Here is a 9,891-nt window from a genome sequence, read left to right on the forward strand (position 1 = left end):
TTCTTGGAAATCTTATATAGGATCACCATTAGTTGGAACCAACTTGATGGCATTTAACAACAACATAGTCTTACCTATGATCTAAAATGTTTCATGTAGAAGATTCCAATGAAGTTAATTGTCCTAGCAGCATTATGATCACTAGGACTTCTGCTGGTTCAAATGTATTTCCAAAAACATCCAAGCACTCAAGTGATAAATTTTAAAATTTTACTAGCCAAAAATGGAAGTGTATTTCGAGATGCTGACAAAAAAATGTAAGTTTTTCAGTTGCCCTGTCTTGAAAGGAAATCAATTCAGTTCATTATCATCAAGTTTAAATCTGCAAATTCTCAGAGCTGGAACAATTGTATAGGGAATGCTTTAATTTTGTTCTTGCTGAGATCCAAACTCCAAAGGGATTACTGGTACAAAGGGATTACTGGTACAAGACTGATACAAGGCTACACTAAAGGACTCAAAGTGATTGTCATTAAAGCTAAGTTCTTGAAGATAGCTGAGGTCTCCAATTTTAATTGGAACCTTTTTTATATGATTGTAGCTCAGGTCAAATTTCCTAAGGTTTTTTAAGCAAAGCATATGTATATCAACTCAGACAAGTCCACTATGTTGTTGTTAGGTGCCATTCAGTCAGTTCCGATTCATAGCAACCTTATGCACAGCAGAAGTAAACACTGCCCTATCCTAGGCCAAAATCACTGCTGTTGCCACGTTTGAGTTCATCGATGCTGCCACTTGGCCAATCCATCACATTGGGGGACTTAATCTATTTCTCTGATTACCAAACATGATATCCTTACCAAACATGATATACTTTACCAGCGATTAGTCCCTCCTGACAATATGTCCAAAGTATGAGAGACGAAGTTGGGCCATCATGGCCTCCAAGAAACACTTTGGCTGCACTTCCTCCAAAACAGATCTATTGGTTCTTTTGCAGCCCGTGGCATTTTCAATATTCTCCTCCAACACCATAACTCAAATGTATCAATTTTTCCACAGTCTTCCTTATTCACTGTCTATCTTTCACATTCATATGAGATTATTGAAAATACGATGGCTTATGTCAGGTGCACCTTGGTCCACAGGCTGACATATTGGCTCTTCAACACTATAAAAAATTCTTGTGCAGCAGATATGACTAATGCAATATGTCATTGGATTTCTTGACTGCTGCTTCCATGAGTGTTGATAGTTGATCCAAGACGAATGAAGTCCTTGACAACTTCAATCTTTTCTCCTTTGCTAAGAATCTCCAGTGGTGAGGATTTTTTGTTTTCTTTACATTAAGATGTAATCCATACCAAAGGCTGTGGTCTTTGATTTTCATCAGTAAATATTTTAAGTCCTCTAAACTTTCAGCAAGCAAGGTTGTATCATCTGCATATTGCAGGTTATTAACGAGTCTTCCTCATATGCTTATGCCATGTTTTACTTCATAGAACCCAGCTTCTCAGATTATTTTCTCAGAATACAAGCTGAATAAGTATGGTGAAAGAATATCACCCTGTCACACACCTCTCTTAATTTTAAAACATTCAGTGATCTCATGTTCTGTTCGCACAATTACCTCTTGGTCCAGGTAGAGATTCCTAATGACCACAATTAAGTGTTCCAGAATACTCATACTTCGCAATGTTGTCCATAGCTTGTCATGATCCACACAATCGAAACCCTTTGTGTAGTCAATAAAACAAAGGTAAACCTCTTTCTGATATTCTTTGCTTTCAGCCAAGATGCATCGGACATCAGCAATGATATCCCTCATTTCATGGCATCTTCTGAATCTGGCTTGAACCTCTACAAGTTCTCTGTCAATGTATGTTTGCAGCCATTTCTGTATTACCTTCAGTAAAACTTTACTCGCATGGGATATCAAGGAGATTGTCCGATGATTTCCACATTCTGTTTGGTCACCTCTCTTTGGATTGGCAAAAATATGGATCTCTTCCAATCAGTCAGCCAGATAGTTGTCTTTTAAATTTCTTGGCAGAGATGAGTGAGTACCTCCTTTTCCACCTCACTTTCTTGAATGTTTTCAATTTTTATACCATCAATTCTTGATGCCTTGTTCTTTGCCAAGCCCTTCAATGCACCCTGGACTTCCTCCTTCAATATCATTGGCTCTTGATCATATGCTACCTCTTGAAATGGTTGAAAATTAACCATTTCCTTTTGGTACAGTGACTCTGTGTATTCCTTGCATCTTCTCCTGATGCTTTCTGCTTTATTCAATAATTTGCCCAGAGAATCTTTTAATAACAAAAATCGAAGCTTGTATTTTTTCTTCAGTTCCCCCCGTTTGAGAGATGCAGAACATGTTCTTCATTTTTGCTTTTCTGATTCCAGATCTTGCCACATTTTGTTGTAATATTTGGCATTATCTTCTCGAGCTGATCTTTGAAATTTTCTGTTCAGCTCTTGGACCTCCTCATTTCTTCCACTGGAGAGCAAATTTCAGTGTTTCTTCTGACATCTGTTTTGGCCTTTTCCTTCTTTATTGTCTTCTTAATGACTTTTTGCTTTCTTCCTGTATGATGTTCTTGATGTCATCCCACAACTCTTCTGGTCTTCAGTCTTTAGTGTTTAATGTATCAAATCTGTTCTTCAGATGATCTCTAAATTCAGGTGGGATATATTCAAGGTCATATTTTGGCTCTCGTGGACTTGTTTTCATTTTCTTCAGCTTCAGTTTGAATTTGCATATGAGTAATTGATGGTCTGTTCCACAGTCTGCCCCTGACCTTGTTTTCACTGACTATATGCAGCTTTCCCACCGTCTCTTTCCACAGATGTAGTCAATTTGATTTCTGTGTATTCCATCTGGTGAGGTCCATGTGTATATTTGTCTCTGATGCTGTCTAAAGAAGGTATTTGAAAAGAACAAATAATTTATTTTGCAGAATTCTATCATTTGTTCTCCAGCATCATTTCTATCACCAAGGCCTTATTTTATAACTACTGATACTTCCTCTTTGCTCCCAACGTTTACATTCCAATCACCAGTAATGATCAATAAATCTTGATTGCATGTTTGATCAATTTCAGATTTAAGAAGTTTTTAGAATTCTTCTATTTTATCCTCACTGACTTTCATGGTTTGCGAGTAAATTTGAATAATAGTGGTATTAACTGACTTCTCTGTAGGCTCATTCATATGATCCTGTCACTGACAGCGTTGTATCTCATGACTGATCTGGGTAAGTTCTTTTTGACAATGAGTGCAACATCATTCGTCTCCAATTTTTCATTTCCAGCATAGGAAACCATGTAATCATCAAATTCAAAATGGCCAATACCAGTCCATTTCACCTCATTAATGCCTAAGATATCAATTTTTATGTATTCCATTTCATTTTTGACAGCTTCCAATTTTCCCAGATTCATAATTCATACATTCCATGTTCTGATTTTCAATGGATGTTTACAGTTGTTTCACTTCATTTTGAGTTGTGCCCCATCAGCAAACGAAGGTCCCGTGGGCTTTACTCCATTTGTGTCATCACAGTCAACTCTACTTTGAGGAGGCAGCTCTTCCCCAGTCATATTTTGAGTTCCTTCCATCCTGAGGGGTTCATTTTCTGGCACTATATCTGGCATTGTTTCACTACTATTCATAAGGTTTTCAGTAACTAAATATTTGAAAGTAGTTTGTCACTCCTTCTTCCTAGTCTGTCTCCTTCTGGAAGCTCATCTGAAACCTGTCCACTATGGATGATCTTGCTGGTATTTAAAACACCAGTGGCATAGCCCATTATAAGAAGTCTGAAGATGTTCTAAAGAATATGGGAAGTTCTTGCTTAAAGGATAATCCTTTTTGGAAGTGATAACCATTTTAGTTTTAAATTTTTGAATGTCTGAATTTTTCACTGGTGTGAGGGTTAAAAATGGTGTGTCAATATCACAGCCTCGGTAAGTCAGTCTTATACCTGACAGGAAACAAACCCCTTAAACTTCTAGAATCGGCTTTACGTAGACATATATCCACAAGAGTCTCCTTTACCCAAACAGTGACTTTCCATTCATTCACAAATTTGGTGAAGACTTGTTCAATGTTATCCTTTAGCAACCACTGAAGCCAATGATGTTGAAGATTAATAATTCTACCAACTTCTTCTGTCTCATAGTGGACCCCGTGCTTGTCCTTCATGGTGGAAATGAGTAGGCAGGCAGAGTGCAGGACTATCGGCTCACTACTAAAGTGGGGCAGCAGCCAACTCCTGGACTTCTGCTGACAAAGGCTCAGCACCACCCAAACGCCTTTGCTCCAGTTCCTTATCCCCAAGGCCGGCAAATGCCAGCTGATAAACTGCACTTCACAGTGCAGCTTCATCCCGCTGCTCAGAGTCGCTGCAAGCTGGTCCCATGCCTCAGCTTTTTTCGCACAATTTCTTCTTACTGAATAAACTTTGCTTTCCCACTCAGGTTTTTCTGAGAAATTATTGCACTAATGTCCAAGGCAATGATTTTCCTTTTGCAAGTTTCCCAATGTCATTAAGAGGCCAACCCACTCCAAATTCTTTATAATTAACACTGTCCTCATACCACCCAAATTCCACAGCCACCACTTATCCAACCCCTCTACATCCATTTGTAAATCATTCTTAGTAACCTAAGATAGACTATGTAATAACTGTGAGTGAGTAAATGCCAGAGTTTCCCTTTTGAAAGCTTGTAAGCCAGTCACTTTTTGCCTTTGTAGCCCTCCCATTTTGGATAACCAATGTCCAACTTGCCCATCCCTGTCAACTCTGTGTATGGAGGGGTTGGGGATGATCCTCACTGTAAAGATTTGTTCCCTCGTTTGAGCTAATGCATCCATAGGTGTAGGTCAATTTCATCAAATTGTATCAGATTACTCTTTTTCTCCACTTCTTTTTTCTTCTAGATGAGCTCTGATCATCCAGTCATTTAAGCCAGATCAAGAGGGTATTATCTGCACGTGTGGGTATTCTTATGCATATGCCTACTCTTCTTATCAGCTGGACACTTCACTATCCACTCTAGACCTCTGTGGCTATGTCACTGACTCTGGGCCCAAGAGTCTCCAGGTCTTGCCACACTGTTGGCCAACCAGGTATCCAACTGTGTTCACAAGAGTCTATTAAATGTTAGAGGGCTTAGCTCGCAGCTTCATTGCTGTTTTTGGCTCACTTATGCTTACCAGTGACAAAAGAAGTCACCAATCAGAGCTTGTATTCCCATTAAGTCTTAGTCTTGGCAGGGGATTTGCCCTTGGCAGGGAATAAACCACTTGCCTTGATGTCTCCTGGCCTAGCAGCTTGATTGTTCTTGTAGTAATCAGTCGGACTACCATTATTTTGTCTTCTTTGAGTTAGCCAAATGATTTAAAATAGCATGTTTATTGATGTTTTCAGAATCCTGGTATTGTACTACAGGATAATGTTCTAGAGTGCGTGGTCACTTTGAATCAGAATTCAAATCAACCAATTACTCCTTGGAAACCCTATACAGGTTCTCTGTGAGCCAGAGCCAACTCAATGGCACTTACAAATAATATCAATGTTTAAGATTTTTTTTTTTAAACAAAATGCATTTACCATTGTTTCTTTTCATTTTTTCCCAAATGTCATCATTAACTATTGACTTCTAAAGCTGAGGATTTGTTCATTTATATTACCTTTTCTCTCTCTCTCTTGCTATGTTGTTGTTGTTGTAAGGTGCCATCAAGTCAGAACCTACTCATAGCAACCCCATGCACAGCAGAACGAAACAATGTCCGATCCTGGGCCAACTGCACTACTGCTGTCACACTGGAGTCCATCAATGATGCCACCTGGCCAATCCATCTGGTTAGGGGTCTTCCTCTCTTTCTCTGACCCTCCACCTTATCCAGCATGACATCCTTTTCCAGTGACTGTTCCCTCCTGACAATATATCCAAAGTATGAGAGACGAAGTTTAGCCATCTTGGCCTCCAAGGAGCACTCTGGCTGCACTTCTTCCAAAACAGATCTATTGGTTCTTTTGGCAGTCCATGGCACTTTCAGTATTCTCCTCCAACACCACAACTCAAAGGCATAAATTCTTCTACGATCTTCCTTATTCACTGTCCAGCTTTCGCATCCATATGAGGTTATTGAAAATACCATGGCTTGGGTCAGGTGCACCTTAGTCCTCAAGCTGACATCTCTGCTCTTCAATATTTTAAAAAGTTCTCTTGCTATAGATACATATATAGCACAAATTCTCCGATGTCTAAAACCCCATACACATCCACATATATGTGTTTTATTAATATTATAGAAACATTTACATCATAACTTTTTGTCTGAATTAATATTGTTACATGCCTTTGAGTCTATTCTGACACATAGTGACCCTTGTATAATGTTTCCAAAGAGTCCCTGATGGGTTTGAACCACCAACCTTGAGGTTTGCAGTCCAGTGCTTATACTACAGTGCCACTCCAGAAATTAATATTATGACCCAAATGTTGTTCATAGTCAATTCATCTACTTTGCTAGCATTAATAATTGACTACTGAATTTGCTTGCTAAGTTTTTCTTAATGCTATGCCTAATTCAAAATCATTTTTTAAAATATGAGATTTAATTTCAATATTATTAACAAAATTTTTCTTATGGTCAATTATTCTTTCCCTACAATGAACTTTTTGCTTCAGCTGAGTTTTGCTTGACAATTGTTCTTTTGGAATGTCTCTTTACAGTGGAAATTTATTAGTCTTATTATAGTTGCTAAGTTTCATTCCTCAACAATGTTTTTTATTGCTTTATTTCATATTTTATTTATTTCATCATTCTTGAGAAAGGAGAAGTGTGAGATATTTTCTGAAAATATGCTTCTCAAATTACATATCTAATTGATTTGCAGGAAGATTTATGCCACAACATTTAGCACATTGTCATCTTCTTTCCATTATCATAAAGTTTGGTTTAGTGTTTTTTGTTTTGTTTCTTCAGCTCACATTTTTTCAAAGGTCTCCCATCTGATTATTTGTTGTCTTTTTATGTGTGTACAATTTTTATTATCTAATATCTTTTGGAGTCCTGGTATGGTGTTGAAGAATAAGCATTGGACTAATCACAAGCCTAGAGGTTCAAAACCACTAGCTACTCCTCAGAAACCTATAAAGGGTGTCTTTGAGTCAATACTATCTTGATGACACTTGAAAACCATGAACAACAATAATTTTTTGGAGAGATAATATATAAAGAAGTGAATATAATTATGTTCATATATTAAACATGCTTAATCTTAAGTGCATGACATGATACTTTTTCATTTTTCAATAATTTTTAAAGAAATAGTTACTAAAAAATGTGAATCTTGTGATAATGTCACACAATGTACATTTTGCTTACTTCTTCTAGATAGCTCACTAACCAAATTACCACACAAAAACATCAAACAAGATAAAATATATAATTTCAGAAAACTGCAAACTTATTCACAATTTGTTGTTGTTAAGTGCCGTGGAGTCAGTTCCGACTCATAGCGACCCTGCACAGGGTTTCTGAGGCTGTAAATCTTTACGGGAGCAGAACGCCTCATCTTTCTCCCGCGGAACCGCTGGTAGTTTCGAACTGCTGACCTTGCGGTTCGTAACCACTACGCTACCAGAGTTTCGTTGGTTATTATTAGCAATTGGTTGACCTTGTAAAATGTTGTGATAATTTCTTCAAAAAATACACAATAGTGGAAGTTCAAATTTTACCAAAAATCTCATTTTAAATAATATTTTCAGAAGTAGCCAACTTAAATTGTTGTTGCTAAGTGCTGTTGAGTTGGTTCTGACTAATAGCAACCCTTTATGGTGTTTCCAGGAATCCTGGTGTGGCTCTGTGTGTTAATCAAAGTTGTTTGAACTGCAAGGTCGTCAGTTCAAGCTTACCAGTCACTCCTTGGAAATCCTATACAGGGTCACTACGGGTCAGAACTGACTTGACATCACATAGCAAAAACAGGGTTTTACAGGGTGCTGCTGTTGAATTTTAAGCACCGACCTTTGGATACAAACAGACCTTGTGGTTCTGTTCAATTTTCTCTCCATTTTTTTTTCAAAAGTATTAAAACTGGTCAGATTAGGCAAACTATGTTTCATTTTTCAAGATGCAAAACAACATCGATTTATAAGTCATTGTGTAGTCAACAAAAATAAAAGAAGTATAAACACTTTTTTAAAAAACATATATTAACTATTCTAGGTTGAATCGCATCTCCCCAATAAATATGTTCAATTTCTAATCTTTGAAATCTGTGAATGTAACATAGTCTTTACATATATAATTAAGTTAAAATGAGGTCATAGTGGGATACAGTGGATTCTAATCCAGTGTGACTGATGTTCTTATAGAAAGAGGAAAGAAAATATAGACACAAATGAGAAAGTCATGTGAGGATGATCTTAGAGTATGGAGTGATCAGTCCCTATGTGAAAAACAACAAAGATAGCTAGTGAACTATCAGCAGCTAGAAAGAAACAAGGAAGGATCCTTCTCTAATACCTGCAGAGAGATCAGGACTCTGAAGACACCTCAATTATGACATTTTGGCCTCCTGAACTATTAGAGAAATTTATGCTATTCTAAGCTAAGATATCATCTATAATTTCTTCTATGAAAATATGTATTAGTTCCGAGTCATTTTCTTTGAATTTTTTAAGGTAAGGAATATTTTCCACTTTTAAAGTATACGATGACTGTTGTTGAATCGAATTTACTAAAAATTTCAACCTTCTGAAAGTGGCATCATTGTATGAGAGTAAGTTTGTTCAGTTAATAATAGTAAGAATGTGACGTCAATTGTCATTGAGTCGTCCCTGAACTCATGGCAACATCATGCACAATAGAGCAAAACACAGCCCACAGTCTACTATGATTTGTTTTGTGTTTTGGTTTTTTTGGTTTCCATTGGCTAATTATTCAGAAGCAAAAACCCAGTTCTTTCTTTCTAGCTGTTTACTCTATTTTAATCTTGAAGTTCAACTGAAATATTTTAGCATCATAGGAATAGGGAAGCCTCTACAGTAAAGGATACACATTTGTCATATATTGAACTAAGTTATACAACAGGGAAGATGAGACTTCTACCACTGAATCACCAAAACCCTCTAACATTAAGGGAACATTCCAAAAATTAAGTATTATTCATGCATATGCATCAGGTGAATTCTTGTTAAATATTTTAACCCTTTTAAGATTTAGGTAAATGATTTTCTTGAAATTTATGCAGTTGTCAAGGTAAGTTTGATTAAATTAACAATAATTCAAAATATCTATAATTCAAAATATCCTATCGCAGTAGCATCAGGAAAGGAAAGAAATTCAATTAAAAGCAGAATCATATAGAATCAGACACACCTTTCTCTTTGTTCAAGTATTTATGTTAAGAAATAAAAGTATTGAAATATATTCACTAATTTTGTTAGGCTTAGTTTCATTCACATCCCTTTAGACACAATATTTTGATGTAGCAGAAAAATATTTACATTCTAGAAAACCAAATTTTTAAAAATGACATGCTAATAAATATACGTTAAAATTTGGAACTATACAGTTTACAATATATATTTTAAACTGTATTAACTTTTCTGGTTTCAGAGAGTTGTCTAAAACAATTAGTTGTTGTTGCTGTATGTTGTCATTGAGTCAGTACTTGATTCATAACAACCTTACGCACAACAGAATAAAACATTGCTCGATCCTGCACCAGTCTCACATTCTTTGCTATGCTTGAGCCAATTGCTGCTGGCACTAAGCCATTCATCTCATTGGGGGCCTTCCAATTTTTCACTGATCCTTCACTATACCAAGTTTGATGTCCATCTCCAAGCACTGGTCTCTCCTGATGATATGTCAGATGTAGGAAAGATGAAGTCTTGCCATTCTTGCTTCTAAGGAGCATTTCA

The 9,891-nt window shown here is 36.7% G+C and overlaps 1 pseudogene; it reads right to left on the minus strand.

The window, feature by feature from the left end:
• Window positions 1-91: 91 nt before the first annotated feature.
• The window catches only part of LOC102815035, a 91,112-nt pseudogene continuing 81,312 nt past the window's right edge, over window positions 92-9,891 (minus strand).

Source organism: Chrysochloris asiatica, unplaced genomic scaffold, assembly GCF_000296735.1.
Source record: "Chrysochloris asiatica unplaced genomic scaffold, ChrAsi1.0 scaffold00225, whole genome shotgun sequence".
Taxonomy (NCBI): domain Eukaryota; kingdom Metazoa; phylum Chordata; class Mammalia; order Afrosoricida; family Chrysochloridae; genus Chrysochloris; species Chrysochloris asiatica.